Source organism: Furipterus horrens, unplaced genomic scaffold (genome assembly GCF_987537825.1).
Source record: "Furipterus horrens unplaced genomic scaffold, mFurHor1.1.pri manual_scaffold_17, whole genome shotgun sequence".
NCBI classification, from domain to species: domain Eukaryota; kingdom Metazoa; phylum Chordata; class Mammalia; order Chiroptera; family Furipteridae; genus Furipterus; species Furipterus horrens.
This window is the reverse complement of record NW_028327187.1, coordinates 91,230,596-91,254,837: the sequence shown is the minus strand read 5'-3', so window position 1 is coordinate 91,254,837 and position 24,242 is coordinate 91,230,596.

Genomic DNA, 24,242 nt, shown 5'->3' with positions numbered 1-24,242 from the left:
CTTAACTTAGGTAGTCAGAGTTGCAATGACTCTGTATTTAAATAAGTGCACATTCGAGGTACTGGGGGTTAGGACTTCAGCATATCTTTTTATAGGGACACAATTTAACCCATAACAAAAGGCTTCTTACATGATGACTTAGACACTAAGAACAAGTGCCCCCTCTCCTCAGCAAGGTAGTATCTATATGGCTTTTTGTTATACAGCTTTGGAAGTCAGAGAGTGTCACTTCTGCTATTGGTTGAAATAGTTAGAAGTGCATCCATCAAGGGCAGGTGTCCTAGTTAGCTCAGGCTGCCATAACAAAATACCACGGACCTGGTGGCTTATACAACAGACATTCGTTTTCTCACAATTCTGGAGGCTGGAAGTCCAAGGTCAAGTTGCTGGTGAATTAGGTTCCTGGTGAGGCTTCTCTTCCTGGTTTATAGGTGGCCACTTTCTCACAGTGTCCTCGTGCAATCTTTCCTCTGTCCTTGCAGAGAGCTCTCTGGTGTCTCTTCCTTGTCTTATAAGAACACCAGTCCTATAGGATTAGGGACCCACCCTTATGACCTCATTTAACCTTAATTATCTCCCTAGAGGTCCCATCTCCAAATATAGTCACATTGGGAGTTAGGGTTTCAACCCATGAATTTGGTAGTGGTGGTGGTGGCGAGCGCATCAGTGATCTAGATCCATACCAGAGCGTTCACCAATTAGCATTTAAACCTGTTAGAAATTAGTTTCATTGGTAAAACTAGTAATATTCAAGACATGGGGATTGGCTAGAAATATTGTACCAGCACTTCTGCCATTGCCTGAGTGCGGTCTGTGAATCTGATGAGCTCTGGAGCCCAACACCCTTGACTGTGGCATCCCAGGCCATGAACTTTGTTTACTCCTGGGGCCTGCTGCCTAACAGAGGACCTTATGCCTGTTCTAATCTGAGGGGTGGTTGGATCCTGCCACTTAAATATTGTCACTTCTATACTCAGTGTACCTTTCAGCCAAGGTACTTGTTGGAATGCCTAAGGGCAGAGACCTGGCACTTCACCTGAGTTATAAGAGCAGATTGCATAACTGGTTTTTGCGCCTGCTTGTCATAAATGTTTTTATCTGTGAATTCTGGTTCAGTGGGAGGCTGGCTATGATTTTTAAAAAATGATTCTTAACAGAACACCTGGTACTGAGTTTGTGAGAAATGGAACTTTAGTAACCTTTACTTTGTTTTAGACCAGATCTCTTAACCTGAGGTTCAAGGATAGAATTCAGAGGGCCTGTGAATTTTATGGGGAAAAAATAACATCTCCATTTTTCCACTAGCCTCTGACTAAAATTTAGCATTTCCTTCAATCACAAATGTAGGCAAAAAACCTCAGTAACATTAGCAGTAGCTTCAACTTTGTCACCAATTGAAATCATATTCCCATTGTTGGGGGTATCTTGAAATATCACATGTGCTCATTAACACAAATGATGGGAGTTTTAGATCTGCCACAGGATCTTATTACTTAGTGATTGAAAAAGCACAGAAATATCTATATCACAAATTTAAAAAAAAAATCTGATGATGATTTCAACATTGTTGGTTTCCCTTGTAAGTCAATGTAATTAATTTATGGTTAAGTACCTCTGTTCTGGAAGCTTCCGGTATTCAACAGATAGTTTCAATATATGATGTACACTCAAGGTTAGGCTTGTCATTAAAATGGCAGTGATTGGAAACTTGCGTTTCAAATCGTCTCTTGATATTTTTGAGTTGGAAGTGACTTCATCTCAGATCTGATTAGATTATGGTTGTTTTGGCCTCATGATGTGGCTGACAAAGAGCTCATACTGGAAGAAACATCTGCTCCAACCTCCATCTTGTCCGGGCGTGCTTGTGTTATTAGTATTATTTTTAACACATGGTTTCTTTGCAGGAATCTTTTAAGCCCTATGGTTCATTTGGGAGTTAAGTTAAAACTAGGTCACATGATCAGTAAATCCACATCCCTAGGTACCTGTAAGCTGCAATATGTCACCATTTGCTCACAGTGGAGGAGGAAGCAGGCCTCCTGTTCTTCCTCTGAAATCACGTGGGTGCTACCTGTGACCACGACTCACAGTTGTACTGGCCAGGTAAGGGCATTCATAGGTGGCACTTTGCATGGTAAACTGGGAGACTAGTCACATTGACTTTAATCTACAAATAAAAAGGAAATTAATTTTCATTAATATTTACATTATGACTTTATATATATCTTTTATCCTAAAAAAAATGAGAGAAGTTGAAGTTGTCAATGCAACCCAGTGGAGTGTTGGAGATCATGCCTCTATAGCAGCGGTTCTGAACCTGTGGGTCGCGACCCTTTTGGGGGTTGAACGACCCTTTCACAGGGGTCGCCTAAGACCATCGGAAAACACATATATAATTACATATTGTTTTTGTGATTAATCACTATGCTTTAATTATGTTCAATTTGTAACAATGGAAATACATCCTGCATATCAGATATTTACATTACGATTCATAACAGTGGCAAAATTACAGTTATGAAGTAGCAATGAAAATAATTTTATGGTTGGGGGTCACCACAACATGAGAAACTGTATTAAAGGGTCGCGGCATTAGGAAGGTTGAGAACCACTGCTCTATAGCATAAGCCTTTGGTATTAACATATTTTGGTAGTCAAATGACATAGGAAAATCAAGCAGCATTTACTAAAGCCCCTAAGTCATACTCATCCATGCATTCATTTTGTTCATTCATTCATTCATTCATTCAACAAATATTTATTAAGCACTGGTCCATGTCAGATTCTGCTAGGTATTCAGATTCAAAGATGAATAATCTACATTCTCCACCCTCTCTGATCATAGTTCAAGGAGACATGGGCAATGAACAGTCCTGGGACACTGGGAGAAAGGTGCCTATGTAGGTGGGGAGGGGGTAGGGACACAGGGGCCAGGAAGGCTGCTGGCCTCTCTGGAAATGACCATTGGTCTGGATAGAGGAGATATGTTGAGGTAAGATAAGGAAGTTGGAGAGGGCCTGTCAGACTCCCAGAAGGAGCTCACAGTAGGGGTTGGGGAAGCTGTTTATCATTATTGGCGTGCATGCAGATGAGTGACAGGTAGCAGGGTGGGGACAAAGCCTGAGCCACAGGCCTTGTACTCCTTTGGATGTCTTTTAATTATATCATGGAGCAATGGGATGGATTTTTTGGATGTAATTTGGCAGCCAATTCCACTGATGGGAAATGTGTCAGGTGACAGCCCCTTATCTGCACTGCAGCTCTGGGATGGGGGTAAGGAGAGGACAGTTGAACCACTGAACCACACTGGCTCTCCATCTTGGTGTTGTTTTGACTTTAAATAAACCACTGAAAGAGATACTATATGAGTGAAAATCTCTGGCCATAAAACATGCCATGCTATACTCCTAGGCAACAGCAAAATACGTCCCTATAAACAAGGAAAAGGAATCTGTGTCATCTAATTATACCCCAGCAAGCTCTTGTTCAATAAAACAATGAACATTGCCAATCACCAGTTTGCTTTTTATACATGACAGTGCCTGGACCCAGATATTTGGGATTTCACACTGGAGAGATTCTGAGATCATTTGATGATGGAGAGTTTGAACTTTGATGATTCTTTTCCCTTTTCAGTATGATAAAATTGGCCTAGATATTTTTGCCTTCCCCAATATGCACAGAGATGTTACTGCTGGTGGAGGAAGCCGGAGGTGGGAGGCAGGCCTTTTCATCTTTGCATGGAAAATTGAAATTCAGGCCAGTCTATAGTCAGCTTTATTATCACCTTCGGGCCACCTCTGGTTTAAGAAGGGTGCTGCAGCCCAAATTCTTTTTCAATTTGCTAGACTTCTCACTGTGTCCAAATACCTCAATGCCCTCTTCTTGTCCACAGCTCATCATGGGGCTTCTGACGTGCTCCTGTTGCTTCTTGTGCTTGGGGGCTCGGCTGTTACCCCGGAGTCAGCCTACCTCATCATGGAGATTCCCTTTGACTCTCTCTTGGGTGGCATCTCTAGTTCCCTGGGTTCCATGTTCTCCTCTTTCTTGATTTTTTTCCAATATTTTGGTGGATCATCTCCTCCAGTAGTATTCTGAGAAAGGATGCACAGGCAAACATTTTTTTGTGACCATGCATGTCAGAGAAGCAATTTTCTGTGCTCACAATTTACTGATAGTTTGGTTGGATATAGAATTCTAAGTTGGATCATTTTCCCTTAGAATTTTGAAAGGCATTTTTCCATTTTCTCCCAAATTCCAGAATTCCAGCATTGTTATTGAGAAGTCCAAAGCCATTCTGATTCTCAATTATATTGTATTTACGTGGATCTATTTTCATCCACTGTATTAGGTATTCCAATAGGCCTTTGTTTATTTTATTTTTATTTTAATATTTTATTTACTTTTAGAGAGTGGGGAAAGGAGAAAGGGACAGAAATATCCATGTGAGAGAGAAACATCCATCGGTTGCCTCTCATACCTACAGACTTGGCCCACAGCCCAGGCATGTGCCGTGACTGGGAATCCAACTGGCAACCTTTTGGTTCGCAGGCTGGTGCTGAATACACTGAGCCACACAAGCCAGGGCTTCAATGGTCCTTTCATTCTGTAAACTTGTGTCTTTTAGGTATGGGAAATTTACTTAAATTCATTTCTTTGATGTTTTCTCCCCTCATCTCTTCTCTCTGCAACTCCTTTTATTTAGACTATTGAACTTTTTATTTTTACTTTTTACTTTTTTGCTTTGGATCTGGCTTCTTCTTCTTTTTTTAAATATGCTTTATTGATCATGCTGTTACAGTTGTCCCAACTTCTTTTCCCTTTGCTCCCCTCTACCCAGTGACTCCCCTCCCTCCAGTTGTCCCCCCGCCTTAGTCCATGCCCATTGGTTGTGCATATAGTTCTTCTCAGCATCTTCCTATCTATTCCACTCCCTCCTGCTGTGCTTAATTCCTGTACCATCTCCCTCCATTTTCCCATTCCCCCTCCCTGCTGACCTCCCCCCATAATGTTCCTCATACCTATAATTCTTTTCACACTCTTGTTGCCTACTGAGTTTGCCTTTGTTTCGGTTCCCTAGTTTCTGTTGTTGGTTGTGATACAGTTTTCATTTTAATGTTCAAAGTTTTGATCCTCTTTCTCCTAAACAAGTCCTTTTAACATTTCATATAACAGTGGTTTGGATCTGATGAACTCCTTCAGTTTTACTTTGTCCTGGAAACACTTTCTGTGCCTTTCTATTCTGAATGACAGCTTCACTGGATAGAGTAATCGTGGTTGTAGGTTTTTGCTTTTCATTACTTTGAATATTTCTTGTCAGTCCCTTCTTGCCCGCCGAGTTTCTTTTGAGAAATCAGCTGACAATCTTATTGGGACCCCTTTGTACATAATTCTCTTCTCTCTTGCTGCTTTTAAGATTCTCTGTTTATTCTTAATTTTTGACATTTTGATTAAAATGTGTCTTGGTGTGGTTCTCCCTGGGTCCAGTTCTTTTGGAACTCTCTGCTTCCTGGACCTGTAAGTCTATTTCCTTCCCCAAGTTCGGGGAATTTTGCTTCATTATTTTTTCACATAAGTTTTTCATTTCTAGTTCTTCTTCTTCACCTGGCAACCCTATGATTCGGATGTTGGCCCGCTTATAGCTGTCCCATAGGTTTCTGAGCCTCTCCTCATTTTCCTCACTTCTCATTTCCTCTTTCTGCACTGGTTGACTGTTTGTTCCTTCCCTATGTTCCGATTTGTTGATTTGATCCCTAGTTTTCTTTCCCTCACCACTAGTTTCATATGTGTTTTTGTTCATTTCAGCAGGACTAGGCTTCATTCCTTCCCTGTCTTGTTTAAGATCTACTGTTAGGTCTGTAAGCACTTTTATAAGCAAAGCTCAGAAAGATTTCCTATCTGCTGCTTCGTTAGATTAGAAATTTGGTGTCTGGTTAGCTGAGTCTCTGGGATCTCTATCATGATCTGTGCCATCCTGAACAGTTTTGTGTTTACCTTTGCTTCCTGGACAGGGCTGTCACACCTCCTACGCTATAGGGGGCGGAGCCCTGTGCACTCGTCACAACTGGGCATTTTCTGCGGGGGTAGGGGTCCAAGATGGATTCCTGTCGTTCAATCTCTGCTGAGAGACCGGGAGCCTCCTCCTCCGTCCCCACCCACACCGGGCCTCACAGTCCAAGGCAATGGGGGTCTACCTTCTCTGGCTTTGGAATCGCAAGCTGATGGGTCTGGTCTGCAGCCGGGGATGCTCCCCAGGCGCTTCTCGCCTCCCCTTAAATACAGGCATCTGTGCTTACTGCTGTCCTGCTGCCGTCACTGCTGCTGCCACCAACAGCACAGCTTGACCTCTCTGCCCCGGCTTTGTCCCTCCTACCTGTCCGACGAGCACCACTTCTTTATAACTTCAAATGTTGGACTTCCATTTATTTTCTGGAACTTCTGGTTATTGCTGGTTTTGTGGTAGTTGTATTCCTTCTTAGTTGTGGAGGGAGTCTCCTGTGTTTGTTCGCTTCTGTGTCCCAGGTAGAGCTGTTGCTCCTACTATATTGTAAGGGGCAGAGCCTTAGGTATTCAGCAGTAACGGGCGACCTGTTTCACCACGTTGTGGCGTTGTATGTGGGGGAGGGGTCTGAGAAGGAACAATGCTGCTTGCCCAGCACTCGCCCCTTTTCCAGGCACTTCTCCCACTTCCGCACCGGACTGGTGCCCCTCTAGCTGCGGCCCTGGCCATTGTTCCCAGAGTGGGTGGGTCTGCAGATGTTCTAGGTCCATGGGGGCCCTTTAAACAAGTGGACTGTGCTGAGAGACTGGCAGTTTCTGCCTCCATCTGAACCCCCACTGGTCTGCACAGTCAAAAGTAATGAGGGTTGATTTTCTGTGGTGCTGGGACCATGTGCTTTGAGGTCTGGTGAGGATCTGGGAGTGCTCCCCAGGTGTCTCTCCTTACTTTTTAAAACGTGTAACTGAGCTTTCCGCTGGCCTGCCGCTGCCGCCGCTGCTGCCACCACCGCACCGCGTCCTCTCCGCCTGGGCTCTGCCCCTCCTACCTGTCTGGATGAGTATTTTTTCTTTATATCTTTGTTTGTTGGACTTCCATGCACTTTGATTTTCTGGAACCTCTGGTTGTTTCTAGTTTTGAGGTAGTTGTATTCCTTCTTAGTTGTGGAGGGAGACACAGCATGTCTGTCTACGCCTCCATCTTGGCTGGAAGTCTCTATTGACTATTAACAAGTTTTTTTTCTCTCTTCTCCTTTTCTTTTTTGTATTTTCTAGAAAGCATTCCCAAATTTATAGTCCAATTCTTCTACTTAATTTTTTCATTTCTGCTGTCATATTTTACATTTGCAATAGCTCAATTATTATTCTCTGAAATTTAAAAACTTTCATGGAGTGCTTCTCTTTTAATGCCATTAAAATAATGTCTCTTCTGGGACATTATCAGTAGGTAGGTGCGTGAGTGTGCACGTGTGTGTGTGTGTGAAGCTTGCATTTGCAGCACGGTCTCTGTGTCCTTCAGTTTGCTTATCTGTTTGTTTTGGTCTTGGTCATTCATGTTAGAGCTTTTCCTTACATGTTTGGTGATCACCTGTTACGTGTCCACATTGGTAACAGGGCACTAATAAGCTGCTGGGACCTCTATGTGTGTGGATGGGGCTTGCCAATCGCAGGCTTTACTCTAGGGCAATACTTTTCAAAGTATGGTCTCCAGACCAGCAACAGCAGCAGCCTCACCTGGGAACCTCTAAGAAACACACATTCTTATGCCCCACCTCAGAGATCTTGAATTTGAAGCCCTGGCAATCTGTACTTTAATAAACCATCCAGGGGATTCTGATGCAGGCTAAAGTTTGAGAACCAGTGCTCTATGGTGATCTGGCTAGGCCTTTTAATTGGGAAATCTCTGATGTCAGTATTCAATCTCCTTCCTAGAGGGTCTAAGCCTGAATGTCAAGGTTATAGGAGTTAAGGGGGCAGGAGAACTTGGCTGGGGGCACAATATTCCTAAGAAAATTTACACCTAATCACCCTGTTTTCAACTGGGTATCCTACTTTCAGCTATGGCTGGCATCTCTATCCAAAGACCCTCCCCTCTCTTTTTTAACCCTCTCCAGATAATAAAAGTCCAGTCTTGCATCTGGAGTAGGGGGAAAGGTAGGTGAGGGACAGTCACTTATGTGTACAGAGTAACACAAAGCATCCAGATATCTGACTGCTTCTTAAATGGACTTTGCACTGATCCTCCTGTTCTTTTACCTCCCCTTCCAGAAGCAACTGGCATTACCACCTCTGAGTTGCTGGGGGAGGGAGAGGTTCTGCAGTGCAATCCAGATAACTCCTCAGTTTTCCTGCTGCCAGTTTAAGATTCAGCTTCATCAGCTCTGCTAAAAGTTAGTCACCAAACAACCGTTTGTTTTCCAGTTTCCAGAACTCTTGGCTATTTTCTCCTTTCCTGTTCTCTTTATATTTGTAGGTGAATGCCTTTTGAAAATTCCTTTACTATCATTTTTATGAAGTTTTGAAATGAATTAGAGGCATAAATGCATGTGTTCAATCTTCCATCTTTAAGAAGACATAGCGTCATTCTCTAAAAGTGTTCCTTTTGGGGATGAAGGACTACAAACCATTAAAGAGAGGATAGGGTTTCCAAAATTGCTCACTGCTGCTACCATAATCCATGTCAGGGCTGGGGGTCTGGCTTTGTTTTGGCAACTCTGGGCCCCCTGGGTATAAAGGAAAGGGGATCCAGGGCCTACTGTCATTCTGGCAGAGTAACCCTTTGAAAATATGGCTTCCATCCCTTGCTCAGGAGCCAGCCATGGCTCCCCACTCCTTACTGCCTGCAGTATTCATCCCTCAAGGGAGGCATTCGACGCTTGCCTTAACTGTGCTTCATTCAGCTCACCCAGCATAGCTCTCTGCTCTCACCTCCCTTCCCTTGACCACAGACACCAGTGTTCTTGCTCCCTGCCTGTTCCTTCTCACCTTGAAGAACCCTGTGTAAATCCCACCATCCCTCCAAGTGCAGCTGAGGTGCTCCCCTCCCTTTAGGCAGCCTACTTGTATGTTTCAGCTTCACTCCCTTCTTTGACCTCATCCCCTTGTCATCAGCATCACACAAGGTAGACCTGTGGTGTCAACTCCAAAAGATAACTCTGACCCATCTTCTGGGCCTCCTACAGGGCCCAGCATCATGCTGGGGACACGGTGGATGTTAAATATATTTTTTGATTAATTCGTGAAGACAGACTGTGCTCATCTCTTCCATTCTTCATTATTAATTTTTATTAATATATTCTTTGTTAATAATATATTAATGCATATGACACATAACATATATTAATATATATTAAAAAGTGAAAAGCAATAGCTTAGTCCTTAATTTCTCTTTCCTTATGTCTTTTTTCTTTGTACAATCTTGCCCTACAAGTCTTAAGAAAAGGTAAAAGGTTTTGTTATAGTTAATTAACAGTCTGTGTTTTTATAACAGAATTTTTACCTGACACGGTTTTTCTTTTCTTTTTCTTTTTCTTTTTCAAAGACTATATCCATTCACTTTTAGAGAGAGGGAGAGAGAGAGGGAAAGAAACATCAATGTGTGGTTGCCTCTCATGCACCCCCAACTGGGCACCTGGCCCAAAACACAGGCATGTGCCCTGACTGGGAATTGAACTGGTGACCCTCTGGTTTGCAGGCTGATGCTCAGTCAACTGAACCACACCAGCCAGGGCAGGTTTTTTCTTAAACACATTAAAATACATTACACAAACTATGTTTCAACAATTTTTTTCAGAAATAAAAATGAATCCACCAATAGTCTTATCATTCTAATGCATTAAACAGTCCATTTTTCCAAGTTTCCTTTCAATGTCCTCCTGATCTTCCTTTTCAAATATTGAGGTAAAATTTCCATAACATGAAATGAACTATTTTTTATTATTGTTATTCTATTACAGTTGTCCCAATTTTTCCCTCATTGCTCTCCCTCACCCAGCCCACCCCTGCTCCCACAGGCCATCCCCGCACCATTGTCCACGTCCATGAGTCATTCCTACGTGCTCTTTGACTAGTCTCTTTCCCTTCTTTCTACTCTAATCCTCCTCCCCCCTCCCCTTTGGCCACTGTCAGTTTCTGTTCCATGTTTCCATGCTTCTGGGTCTATTTTCCTTGTTAGTTTATTTTGTTCATTAGAAATTAACCATTTTAAAGTGAGCAACTCAGTGGCATTTAGTACATTCACCATGTTGTACAACTGTCATCTGTCTAGTTCTGCAACACTTGCATTATCCCTAAATAAAACCCTGTACCCATTAAGCAGATACTTCCTATTCCTTCCACCTCCCAGCCCCTGGCAATCACTAATTTGCCTAATGCAACTTATTAAAAAATTAATTTTTCATTGTAAAATATATATAACAAAATTGACCCTTTAAACTATTTTTAATAAAGATTTTATTCATTTATTGGCAGAGAGAGGGAATGGGAGGGAGAAAGAGAGGGAGAGAAACATCAGTGTATGAGAGAAGCATCTATCAGCTGCTTCTCGCACATGCCCCCAACTGGGGACCTGGCCCACAACTCGGGCATGTGCCCTGACTGGGAATTGAACTGGCGACCCTGTGGTTCACAGGCTGGCACTCAACCCACTAAGCCACACCAGTCATGGCTCATTTTAACTATTTTTAAGTGTACAATGCAGTGGTATTAAGTACATTCACTTTGTTGTGCAACCATCACTATCATCCATCTCCAGAACTTTTTTATTTTCCTAAACTGAAACCCTCTCCCCTTTAAACATTAACTCCCCTTCTCCTCCAAGCCCCTGGCACCTACCATTCTACTTCATGTCTCTATGAGTCTAACTAGTCTAGGAAGCTCATATAAATGGAATTATCTAGTATTTGTCCCCTTGTGACTGACTTATTTTACTTTGTAGAATGTCTTCAGGGTTCATCTATGTTGTAGCATGTGTCAGAATTTCATTCCTTTCTAAAGTCAAGTAATGTGCCATTGTATGGACAGACCACCTTTGTATACCCTTTTGTTCATCGATGGACACTTGGCTTGCTTCCATGTTTTGGCCATTGTGAACAGTCTTGCTATGAACATGGGTGTACCTACTGCTCCTAATCTACTTTTAGCATAGTTGCAACAGTACCCCAGGAAGTTTGGTGTCCTGATACTTCCTTTAACGTTATATCACACCTGCCTTTTTCCATGTTGCCTAGTGGCCTTTATAATCATCTTTTCAATAGCTATAGAGTAGCCCATGAAAGTAACTCGATTTTCACCAAGAAATGTAGCACCAGTTTAGACAAGTTCTTACAAGCCTTCCCATTCCACATCTTTTGAAGGTTTGGAACGGGATGCATTTGGTAAACTCTCTGGGAGAAGCAGTTGAGCCTATAGCACAGACACCCCTTGCCTCTCCTCCTTTTACGCCCCATGCCCACCCCCATCAAAGCCTCAGGAAACAAAAGAAGATAAGCCGTGTCCTGAAAACAGACAATAGCAAACTAAAAGGCAAAGAGACGAACTTCTCTGAAGTGCTGCACTGGACTAGGAGAGAAAAAAAGAGACGGGAAGAACCTTGAAGCAGAGCAGAAGTGCATTCTCATGAGCTTGCATTTAGCCTGGGTGTGCAGCTGTGAGGCCAGCCAGCGCCAGTCAAGTGCCAGGTCCTTGGTGCCTCCACCTTCACCTGCATCCTTCACGTGCAGCTTTGATAACCCCCATAATGCACTGGGATGCTGATCTCCCGTACTTGCCTTGGCTCATGTCTAATGATATGAGGAGCCCTCATGTTCCTTAGGAGCATGAGCAGGGAGTAACAGAGGCAAAAAAAGGCTTTCAAAGACCCAGGGACCCACTGCTGACAGCCCTGGATGCCTGGTAGGGAAAGAAAGTATTTTATTTGGCTTTGTTTTGTTCACAGAGCCTCCTCTCCGAGCCCCGGTCACCTTTACAGCATCACTTGAAGCAACAAAGCAGCTTAATTATGCTGCCTTTGAAAACTTTGAACTAGGCAGGTTTGGTTCCCTGTGTTAAAAATCCTTTCCCTCCTTTAAGAGCTGAAAGGAGCTTCCCTGCTCAGCCTGGTTTTAAACCCCTCACACCAAGCATGGAAAATTCTATAAATACCAATGCAAACCTGGAGTTTAACCTTTAATTATTCTAGCCTCCAGCTCCACCTCACGATTCCACCATTTTCTTTCTGCACATATGCCCTCTTTAAACTCTGTCCAGAGCTTGATCACCATTAATAAGAAAAATCGCCTTGGAAAGACTTTCAGAGCCACCTGAAAATGAATAGGAATTGTAAAAGTGGGTGTAATCTTCTGAGAAACGCTCATCTGGATTGATGCCGGAGGCTTGCATCAGTTTGATTGTCTGAAATGACTACAATACCCCCAAGGCAGGTAAAGCCTATATATTGACCTGGCTCCATTTTTTTCCCCGGTGGTCTCCTGGAAGCATTTGTTCTGATGACCTCTGTTCTTGTCATCTACTGCTACATAATAAACCACCCCAAAATGAGTGGTGTGAAACAACGATCATTTATTTCACTCACAAAACTCCAGTCCGGGCAAAGCCAGTGGGGACAGCTTGTCTCTGCTCCGCACAGGCTCCTCTGGGAGGTGGGGGGGGGGGGGGGCACAAAGGATAGGGGGTGAGGTGACCGATGGGGGCTGGAATCATCCCAAGGCTCTCTCACTCACAGGTTTGCTGGGACCTCAGCTGGGGTTGACTGTGGCCTTTCCATGTAGCTTCTTGGCTTCCTCACAGCATGGTGGCTGGGTGTGTGTCCCCAGGAAACAAGGTAGAATAGAACTGCATGGCCTAATTCAGAAGTCACATAGCTTCACTTTTGCTGTCTTCTAAAGGTTGAGGCAGTTATGAAGCCCTGGTGAGGCTCAAGAGAAGAGACATAGAACCCAGCACTGGAAGTGTCATCATCATAGGAGTGTCATTGTCACATTGAAGAAAAGCCTGTGGAATGGGAGGTATTGTGGTGGCTATATTCATTTGCTCAGGCTGCCATAACAAAGTACCACAGACTGGGTGGCTTAAACAACTGAAATTTACTTTCTCACAGCTGTGGAGGCTGGAAGTCTAGGATCAAGGTGTCAGCAAAGTTGATTTCTCCTGAGGCCTCTCTCCTTTGTGCCCTTACATGGCCTTTCCTCTGTGTGCGCACATCCTTGGCGACTCTTCCTCTTTATATAAGGACACTAGTTCTATTGGATTAGGGCCCACCCTTATGACCTCATTTAAGCTTAATTACCTGTTAAAGGCCCCATCTCCCAATGTAGTTACACTGGGGGTAAGTGCTTTAATACTTGAATTTGGGGGGGAGGCAATTCAGTCCATAGCAGTGGCAATCTTTGGAAAATACATCTACCACAGGCCCTTAGCTGTTTCTCTCTCTCTCTCTCTCTCTCTCTCTCTCTCTGTCTCTCAAACTGAAATCATCCTTCTCAAGTGATAAGTGGGTCGAAAGGGCAGTGTTGAGTTTGAACTACAGGTAAGGTTTGCAAAATGCTGCCCTGCAAAGGTCTTTTCCTTCATGAGCCGAGTCCACCTGCTAAGCCTGGGGCACAAAAATATTTGAGGACAAGCAGCATCTGCAAGTCAAGGACAAAGAGAAGCAGCTGCCTCTCCTCTCTGGTCATTGTGGTTCGATGCAGTGAAAGATAGAAGGTGCTAGAAAGTGCCAGCTTATTCTTGTTCTCTCCTGCTGTTCATGCAGTGCTGCTTCCTGACTGCTGGCCCTTCTGAGCCACAGCCTTACCACACTAGGCTCACCATCAGACGTACAGATATGGCCTCTGTGGGCTTCTTCCCAGGCTTTCCTTCATGGCCCCCCATGCTGGCAGCTAGACTGCCTGCCCGCAGAAGGACTGTCTAGTGATTCTTTTCTGACCCTCCCACTCCCCTTCCAGACCTTTCCTTTCCTGGACTCTCCCACAGTTGGGCCAGGTCTTGCTCTGTTATGAAGCCTTTACTTCATAATCCTCACTACAATCTGAGTCCCTGACTGGTCTGACACTCTTCATCCTCTCTGTCCTGGTCTCTGCACAATAATGCCAGGGCATGGATGGCCTCCCATTAATTTGATGAGAATTATTCATAATGGAGACCTCAGGGCCCACCAGGGTCCTTACCTCCCTGAGGCCTGGCCCATATACTCGAGATAGGACATGCACATACCTAAGTAACAATAGTTCAAGACAAATGCAGTCAACATTGTTGGGGAACTAGAAACAATGTAGCTCAGGGGTTCAAGGGAATAAGATATTTTCTGGAGTGGAGGGAATAGTCAGAATTATTTGACACTTTAGTGTTTAATCAGTCCAACGTAAACTCTGGCTGCTCAGTGACTGTGCCCAGAGCAAGGTTTGCACAGTGGAGGGAGAGGAAACCAAAAGGTTCAGAAGAGTTTCTGGTTGAGAGTGGGATGCATCTCCTTGTGTCCACACCCCGAAGGGTGGTGTTGGGGTTGGGTCAGGGCAGCATAGGTGTGTGCCCTTTCAGGACTATGTGAAGCTGAGAGGAGCCTTTGCTCCCTCCGCGAGGGCCCCAGGCACCTTTTCTACCACAGAGCACTTCAGCTCCTGGCTCTGGATGGTTCTCATTAGGCCCAGCACCAAGGTGTGTCCTCACTTTTTCCGTGATGTCATTCTCTCCTCCAGGCTTTTGAAACAGTATGAACACAACAAAACACTGGAGGGCCCATGGTTCTACACATTGCACTTCAAGGGGACAGGTCCCTTCCACGTTCAACGACAGCACCATAATTCCTCAACATTAAAAAAAAAGTTAACTCACTCAACAAGTTAATAAATCAGTTTGATATGGTGAGCTCACTTTCAGGTGACTTTTAAGAGGTCTCAACCCCAAGAGTGAAACACTTTTAACACACCCTCCATTATATGTATATTTATTTACTTATAAATTACATTCGTGAGCTAATGTTTTTTTGCCGAGATCACAAGGCCAAATATACATGTGTGAGGTCCATTATTAACAACAGAATTGGAAAATCCACACCTCAAATTATCTTCTTGTTGAGCTTGAAGTTTTAAAAACATACCCCTTGTCAAGTCTGATGATATTGCTGTTGCTTCATCCTAATGTGGCTGGCAGAGCTTTAGAACTAGGCAAACTGTGAGCTCTGCCAATTCTTTCCTAGCTTAAGCTTGTGTTCCCAGTGTTATCTTCAAGCCATGGTTTCTTTCAAAGAGCCATATCAAGCCCTTGCCTATTTTGTGGTGATTCGTTTAGTTAGAGCTAGATAATATAGTCTGTAGATCCACTTTCCACTGGACATGGCACTCATACCAGGCTATTTACTGAAAGTAAAAAAATCATGTGAGGGATGTGGTCCAAATGAAGGGACTGCCCCTCTCCCCTCAGCATTCCTTGCCTGCCATACTGGATGCTGACATACAGCCCCAGTAAGGTGCTGGGGTCAGCCTACATGGTGCATATTGGCTATTGCAATAGTCAGCTCTTGCTTCAATAATGCTGCAGAACAAACACTCTAAAACTCAGTGGCTTACAACAGTAGGCATTGTTTTTCTTGCTCATGGTTTTGCAGGGCTGTGGTATCAGAACATGGAGGCAGTTGGAATGCCCACCTGGACTTTTGATGTATGCAAATGAATTATATGCAAATAAACCTGGTCCTAGCCCCTCCCATAGGAAATGATAATGAACTTCACTTGCTTGTTCCCAGAGGAAATGTTGAGGGACCTAGCCTGATATGTTGACTGGCCTGGTGGGGGAAAAGCAGGGAGATGTAAATGACCTACTGGATATGTTGATAAACAAACTCACCCTAATTAAAATGTGTGTTTGGGAAAGTGTGAAGACTGCGCCTGCAGAGGCTCAGGCAGGCGATTCCTATGGGCCAGTGTGGGTGACTGGGAATCTCCATTTCCACTTTCCCCACCTCCCATCCCCCATCCCCTTGCTCTCACAGGCCCATGAGGAGAACCAGGAGTTCACCTTTCCTCCTCTTCCCTTGCTCCTATGGACCCTTGAGTTGGTTCTGGAGTTGCCTCTTCCCTCCACCCCTTTTTCCCTTTCTCCTCAATAAACCTGTTGTCCAATCCTAGAGTGGTCTCTGGGTGATTACTCAGAGCAAGGCTGCCTGACATGTGACGTTGGATTGGCTGGGCTGGGCTATTTCAGGCTGCAGGTTGGCTAGGCTTGGTTTGGAGCTGTAGATTTTGTGCAGGTCTGGTGCCCAGGCTCATGTGACTGCAGCCACCTAGGACCTGCTCTTCCCTTGGTGATGGCAGAAGCTCCAGAGGGCAAACCACACCATGCAACACATTTAAAGTGCCTGCTCACAGGACATATCTGGCAGTACTCCTTTGGTCAAAGCAAAGCACATGGTCATGCCCAACTTTACTGGGGTGTGGAGAGTATATCCCACTCATAGTGGGTGGCACTGCACAGTTACATGGCCAAAGGTATTCATTTCATTACACACGAGTGATGAATTAGGATTAATAAGCCAAACTACCACAGTGAAATAGACAGAAATTCTAAAGTTCTGATATCTTCCTCCTATCTGTATTAGTTTGCTAGGACTGCCAAAACAAAGTATCACAAACTGGGTGGCTTACATAACAGAAATTTTTTGTTTCATAGTCTGGAGGCTGGAAGTCCAAGATCAACGTGTCAGCGGAATCGATTCTTTCTGAGGGCTCTGAGGAAGGATCTGTTCCTGGTCTTGCTCCTTGCCTTACCTTTCCCCTGGGTCTCTTCACATTGTCTTCTCTCTGTACATTTCTATGTCCAAATTTCCCCTTACTGTAAGGACATGAGTTGTATTTTTTAGGGCCTACTCTAATGAACTCATTTTGACTTGATTTAAAGACCCTATCTCCAACTATGGTGCTGGAGATTAAAACTTCAACATATGACTTTTGGGGGGACAGTTCATCCCATTAACACTACCCCTGAAAGGATTGTCTTGGGAACCATTCAGGATGTGTTCCTCTACTTTGGAGACTTTCTGGCATAGAGGTGTGTGAAGAAGGTTCTCTTGCACTTGGCCATGCCTGACACCTCTTGGCCCAGTTTTGAGCAGAGAACAAAAGCTCTAGACTTTCAAGTCCCACTCTAAGCCCCAGGACAATCAGGAGAAGCCCTGACCTCTTTGGTTACACCATATCCAAGCCTTAAATACAGCAACACATCACATCTCACACTCAGTTTGCTTGGGGTGGGGGAGGCAATCTATCCTATTGGCTATAAGGTTTCATGGAAGCAAAACTTGTATGTCAGTCTTGGCACACATGAAATGAGTACTTTGCCTTTCTTTAGTGGGGTGTTGTGATGTTTGATGCTTGTCAGAAGAGCTCAGAGAAAAGGGCAGGATAAATCCCACTGATGATTTTATAGAACAACCCTGTTTTTCTTATTCATGTTCAGAAAGGGGTCTGGGATAAATGATGGAACTCACACAAGTTTGTGTTCCAACGAACAGGCGGAATGGGCCGGCATGTACGCACGCAGTAAATATCTTTAACACTTTATAGGAGAGCGCAAGGAGGCAATTCTTTTAGCTGGCTGCCCTGTAATGTTGGTCTGATTCATTCCTGAGTGATGTAGCCCATATGTGCTCCCTGCAACAGCAGAAGCAAGTGCCCTTTCTGCCCTGTCAGCGTTTTCTGTTCTGGCGTAAATTAGGTACACTCTAGCCATTTCATTAAGAAATTATGTCTCCGATGTGGTGTGTCAGGTTTCCAGAGCTGGACAGAAAAGCCTGACTGTGACTGGGGCAGCCATTTCCCCTGAATACAATGACAGCTTCTGAGACACCTGGCCAGTAGGGAGAGGAAGAGGAGGAAGCACAAGAAGCCACACTGGACACGCCACCACAGACTACAACAACGAGACCATAACAGAATGATCCAGTGGCTTCCTTTCTTCCTCCCCACCACCATTCCTGATGTCGGAATATTCCAGACATCTGGAATTATGAGTGGTTAAATGCAGTCTAACACAGATTTCTTTTTGTGGAAATATTCTGATCTAAGACCCAGGAGGGCAGGGATATTGGGTAATTGCCATCCTTGCAATAAACATATTATAGAAGTTTATAAACTTGGCTTATCTCTTGACTGCTTTAGGCTTCTGGTGTGTCTGGGATGGCTTTGATTTTGAAATCTCTGAGACGATAGGCAGACTTTCCTCTCCGTGCATTAACAGTGCAATCTGATAAACATATCTGTGGACAGTCCTGTTTGGGGTAATTTGGGGCAGACCAAAGGACAGAGTACTTTTTACAAAATAAATACATACATAGAAAGCATGTATGTGAGCCAACTGGAGTTAGGAAGAATGGAAAATATCACAAGATATTCTGTGCACACAATATCTAATCTCTCTTTCAGACAGAAGGAATTCAAATGAGCCTCTGCCATTAAAACTTTGATTATCAGAAACTTCGTTTTAATCAGAGCTTGCCATAAACTTGGTGTGCTTAGCTGACTTGTGTGTTTAACATTCTTGATATTATATGCTGTTCCAATTATCCAAAATTTTTTTAAACTCAATTTCCCAGGGCCTCGTGGTGTTCAGCTAATCAAGCTTTAACTTTTTAAAAAAGTGTTTATTTCTTACTCACTGTATATACACTGTGTAAATATACACACAGGCACCAGATCTTGGAAGATGTCGGCAGACAAATGCACACCCACCACGTAAGGCTTCATTGATAAAGGGGCAGCCCTGGTGCTGTCTGGAATTTAAATGCCGCCAACTTTATTCCTGATCACTTCAATGTCCTATGGGAACCTTTTCTTGCCACCTCCCAGTGCCACTTCACCCTCCCTGGGGCTCTAGTATTGACCACTGGAGGCGGAGGACGTGCTCTGTGGGTAGATATGTACTTGGCTGGCGGCTGGTTTTCCTCTTTCCCCTTCTTAGTCACTCGGAAAGATTAGCCTTCAGGAATGTGGTTAGCACACGCTGCACTCATAACTCAACCCAGTCTATCACAGCACACAATCACAGGAAATACCGCATGTCATTACAAAGTGTATGCTCACGCGTCAGTCCCCACACACGCCACATGTCGCAGTGCGCACATACCCATATTGATCCCAGACGCGCATTACCACACACCCTCCATTCTGCACCCACAACTCGCTGCACATGCCCTGCATACACTTGGACCCCAGGGATTAGGGGATAGGGTAGACATTCTTTTAATCCCTGAGGCTACTTTATTTCCCATTCTAGGCTCTGTCCACAAGGGTCAAGAATTGTTACGAAAGTTGATCTTGGCACCACTCCAGAGATTGTGCTATTTCAGTGGAGGGACAGGAGGCCCGCTATTGCCTTCCTCAGACCTGGCTCAACTGCGTCCCGCAGACTGGCTGCACCAAGCCAAATGTCCACTCAGCACCTTTTGCGCATGCCTATCATGCCCCTCTGCCCTTTGAACCAAGCTCTTTTCTGTCACTGGAATGTTCCTTCCCCCTTTCTCTGCCTATTAAAATCTTCCTCTTTCCTCAATGCCTCGCACAAGCTCCACCTTCCCTGAAGAGGCCAGCTGGAAATGATCTCTCTCATTTCAACTCCTTAAAGGCTTTATTTTCTATAGCACTCGTTGGATGCAAAGTAAACACTGCCATTGGGCATTTGGGGGATTTTTTTTTTTTGTGCATGTAAGAGCAGGGACTTTGTTTTGTACTTATCTGCCTCCCATTGATGACTTGCACATAATAGGCACTCCACAAATATTTGTGCATGGTGAAATTAATACTACCAGCTACCATTAATTGAGCACCTACTGTGTGCCAGGCACCATATCTAGGTGATTCTATTTAACCTTTTTTGGTTTCAGTAAACACATTTTAATATGCAATAGCTTAATATGTTCTCTTTATAAAAATGAATATTTAATATAGAGTAAAAAGTGAAAGTCTCTCTCTTTCCACTTCCATGCCCTCTACCCCATCCCCTTACTTCCCTTCCTAGAGATAGCTACCCTTAATAGTTTGGTCTACCTGACTTGTGTCTATACATATATATATACACACACGCATACATACAAGATATACATACATATGGTTTTAAATATATATACATGTAGTAAATGAAATTATACAATATGTATAGTAACTCACAGTTTAAAGTATAAAACTTAAGAGAAGTCTTATTATTTTTATTTCAGATTTGAGAAAAATTGTGACAAAGGGAGGTGAGTTAACGTTTCCAAGATCACACAGGTGAAAAGTGGAAGAGGCAGGATTATGCACCTGGCCTGTGCTCTTTCATCCAAATCATTGTGGGGTTTACAGAGTTGCCTCTGGACTGCCTGTGTCAGAACCACCTGGGGAACTTGTTAGACATGTAGGTTCCCACCTGCCCCTCAGCCTTGGGTTCTGATTCAGTAGGTTACAGATGAGGCTCTGGATTCTGTAGTCACAATCACCCACTGGTGATTCTGATGTATGCCGAGGTTTATAATCATGATTCTCTGAAGGCATCAGGGGTGGTCTCCTGTTTTCTAGTTCTTGTCTACACCAGCTAGAGGGACAGTGGGGGCAGGGCTGTGGAGTGGTGGTGTAGTCCTCTCGAGATAGGCTACATAGGTTCAAATCCTGGCTCTACTACTTCCAAGTGGTAACTTGGGCAAATTAATTAACCTCTCTGGGCCTCAGTCTTCTCATCTGTAAAATGGAGATGATAGATAATAACACCTTACTCATAGGGTTGTTGTAAGGATTAAAAATGGCATTTATAGACATAAAATGTAACAGACATACAGAGTAACACCTGTACAAGTTGCCACTGTTGTTAGAACCAAACTATTCTGGAAGCTTTCTGGGGCTCCTTAGCTCTCTCCAGGCAGTGTTTAACAGCAGGGTCACATGTTGTGGTTCTCCATGATGTTCTCAGATTGGGCCTTTTCTGAGGACACCTGCCCAAACATCCTGCTTGAGTCTTCCTAGGAAGATCCACTTGAGGCCACTCCCTGTCCATCCACTTTAGTGATAGGCAGCTGGAAGGAGCTCCAGAGCATCTAGCTACCTCAAGAGGTTTTTTCTGGTGTCTAATCTGTTTCTCTCCTGCTGCTTGTTTCAGAAGGCAGCCCTTTGTGGGTGCTGCTGGAGTCCAGCTAGATTCTCTGCACTGACCACAGCACTTGTCCCCAGCTGAGTAGCTCACAGTTTAGGCCTTCTCAGAAGAACTGCTCTTGCCTACAGAAGCAGCCTCTCCTAGAGCTGATGGCTTGGGGCTTATGTGCCTTCCAACCCTGTGAAGGAGGTCTGCAGTAAATGACTGACTGATATGGGGTATATAAAGGCCTGGCCCCCTTGTATCAAGTATAGTGGTGAGTAACTCTGTGATGCTGCAATCCCTGCCCTGGAACTGGTGGAGCCCAGATTTTGGCCAAATTTCCATCTTTACTTGGCTTCTTCCCCTGCCCTACTCTGTTTCCCTCCAATCCTTACCTTTTTTTTTTCTAAGTGTATTTTATTGATTATGTTGTTACAGTAGTTCCAATTTTTTCCCCTTTGCTCCCCTCTGCCCAGTACCCCCCTTCCCTCTAGCAATCCCACCCTCCTTAGTTCATTTCCATGGGTCATGCATGTAAGTTCTTTGGCTTCACCCTTTCCTGTATTATTCTTAACATCCCCATGTCTATTTTGTACCAACCAATAATGCTTCTTAGTCCCTGCACCATTTCCCCATTTCTCCCCGTCCCCCCTCCCAGCTAATAACCCTCCAAATGATCCCGATACCTATGATTCTGTTCCTATTCTGGTTTGCTTAGTTGCATTTTGTTTTTATTTTTTAGATTCAGTTGTTGATAGTTGTGAGTTTGTCGTCATTTTAGTGTTCATAGTTTTGATCTTCTTTTTCTTAAGTAAGTCCCTATGACATTTCATATAATAATGGCTTGGTGATGATGAACTCTTTTAGCTTTACCTTGTCTGGGAAGCACTTCATCTGCCCTTCCATTCTAAATGATAGCTTCGCTGCATAGAGTAATCTTGGTTATAGGTCCTTGCTTTTCATCACGTTGAATACTGCTTGCCAGTCCCTTCCTGCCTGCAAAGTGTCCTCTGAGAAATCAGCTGATAGTCCTATAGGCACCCCCTTATAGGCAACTCTCAGCCTCTCTCTTGCTGCCCCCAGGACTCTGTCTTTATCTTTCACCTTTGGCATCTCAGTCATGATGTGTCCTGGTGTGGTCCCCTCTGGGTCCAGCTCGCCCAGGACCCTCCATGCTTCCCGGACCTGTATGTTCATCTCCTTCACAAAATTTGGGAAGTTTTCCTCATTTTTTTTCAATTCTTGCTTCCTCATTCTGTACTGATTGACTATTTTTTTCTTCCTTATGTGCCAAATCCTTGATCCAAACCCCGGTTTTCTTCCCTTCACTATTGGTTTTGTGTGGATTTTCTTTTGTTTCACTAAGCATAGCCTTCACTTCTTCCCTTATGCGTCTGCCATACTCAAGCATATCTGTCAAGCCTGTGAGCATCTTTATCACCAGTGTTTTGAACTCTGCATCTGTTAGGTTGGCTATCTCCTCATCTGTGAGGTTGGCTATCTTCTCGTTGCTTAGTTCTCCCACTGGAACCTTGATCCGTTCCCTCTTTTGGGCCATAGTTTTCTGTCTCCTCATCTTGATAGGCTCCTGTGTTTGCTTGCCTCTGTGTCTTCGGTAGAGCTGTAGCTCCTGTTACATTGTAAGGGGCGGAGCCTTAGGGATTCGTCAGTGCAGGGTGACCTGTTTCACCACGTTGTGGCGCTGTATGTGGGGGAGGGGTCTGAGAGGGAACAATGCCACTTGCCCTGCACTTGCCTCTTTTCTAGGCACTTTTCTCACTTCGCATAGGACTGGCGCCCCTCTAGCGGCTGGCCTGGCCATCATTCCCAGAGTGGGTGGGTCTGTGGATGTTTTAGGACCGTGGGGCCCTTTAAACAAGCGGACTCTACTGAGAGAGCAGCAGTTTCTGCCTCCACCCCAACCCCCACTGGTTTCAAAGTCAGAAGCAATGAGGCCTGATTTTCCCCAGTGCTGGGACCATGAACTGCAAAATCTGGTGAGGAGCTGGGAACGCTCCCCAGGTGTCTCTCCTGACTTTTTAAAACATGTAACTGTGCTTTCTGCCGGCCTGCTGCTGCCGCCACTGCTGCCACCACCACACTGTGTCCTTTCTGCCTTGGCTCCGCCCCTTCTACCTGTCTGGATGAGTATTTTTTCTTTATATCTTTGTTTGTTGGACTTCCATGGAGCTTGATTTTCTGGAACTTCTGGTTATCTCTAGTTTTGAGGTAGTTGTATTCCAATCCTTACCTTTTTTCCTGAGAGCCCTCCAGTCATTCACTTGCACAGGAATCTATGTCTGGTGTCTGCTTCTCGATAACCTGACCTATGACACTGATGGCCACTGTGGCCTGCTATAATAATGCTGGCAATGTGATAGAGACTGTTACCAAGCCATCTCTTGGCCTCTCTATCCCCCACGTACATAATTATTACTTTCCTCCCAGGGCCTGTTTTCTAGCCTCTAATCAGAAGCTGGCATGGGGGGAAAGTATAATAAATGAAAGAGGGAGCCATAGTGCAGTGTGACACCAAAAAACACAGTCACCTGGGAGCCAGGAACAGTGGGAAGGTCCCACTCAAACTGAATGTCAAGTCCACTGGCTGCAGGCACTAATTTGTCCCTCCTTTTCTGTATTTTGCACCCTGAAATCAGGAGCTCTGAATGCCACAAAATAACACTGCTGATTGCTGCATATACATTAAACCTAATATAGTGAAGGCTGTATACATGGGAAAGACAAGGCATTGTTAAAGCTGTTTATGTCATTGCATTGCATGTTTGGAGGGGAAGGAATGTGCTGGAAGTTCACACAGGCCACTAATGTGAGCCTGCCTTGGTCTATCATAGAAACAAAATGGCCACCAGGAATGGCTGTCCTGCCCACTGGCTTACAGTCAAGCACTTTCTTGACAAATATCCGTTGACAACAAAGCTTGTATGTTTCTCTTTGCAGTGTAGTTCCCTGAATACTGTGTTTCCAGGAAGAGTCTGCTGTAATGTTGGGCATTTGGTTTTTCATTCCCTTTCTTAGTTCTCCAAACAAAGCCATGTGATATGTAGCTTGTTTGTTCCCTTCAGAGGTCAGGGCTGGAGGACTGGAAAGGGGACATCAGATACAATTAAAGAAAGATGCTTTGATTCTCTGTAAAA